Source organism: Pteropus alecto, unplaced genomic scaffold (assembly GCF_000325575.1).
Source record: "Pteropus alecto unplaced genomic scaffold, ASM32557v1 scaffold700, whole genome shotgun sequence".
Lineage (NCBI taxonomy): Eukaryota > Metazoa > Chordata > Mammalia > Chiroptera > Pteropodidae > Pteropus > Pteropus alecto.
The window spans coordinates 833813-834323 of NW_006429611.1; the positions used below are offsets into that span (position 1 = coordinate 833813).

General features: G+C 69.1%; 1 protein-coding gene across 1 annotated transcript in view; it reads left to right on the top strand.

Moving 5' to 3' along the window:
* Nucleotides 1–511, top strand: part of PRKCZ (protein kinase C zeta) — a 71883-nt gene that overhangs the window by 47575 nt on the left and 23797 nt on the right. The window lies entirely within an intron of this gene.

The following is a 511-nucleotide window of genomic DNA, read 5'->3' on the forward strand; positions in this document are numbered from 1 at the left end:
CGTCACCGTGGTTCCGGGGCTGTCACTGGGGACCGTGCGAATGTGCCCAGCTCCCCGCGCCCGGAGACGCGGCTCCCACCGGCACTCGCAGAGCGCTATGAAGGAGCGAGGTCGGCGGCACTGGGGACTGAAACCGGTGGCTCCGGCGGTGGCCTCGGCTCCGGTGCCTCCAGTGAGAGGGTTTCTCGCGAAGCCTCCGGGAGCTTTGGACAGTCTAAGACGTGGTCGGGACAGCAACGTTGTAGCGATTCGGATCCAACAGGAGTGTGTGTTTCGTTTGCTTTCCTCTGGCCCGGGATTCGTTGGGCTGCGACCCTCGGGGGGCGGGGGGCTCTCGTGTCCAGGGGAGGGGTGGGACGGTGCTGGCTACACGGCTGCCACTGCCCCTCGGCGGATGGCGGGCAAGGCCACAACGTCACGTGAGCTCGCGGCCCCTCTGAGCCGTGTCCCCACGTGGAGCAGGGACCTGGTTCCCAGGCCTGGAGTCGGGGGAGGGGGGCACGGGGGCCCC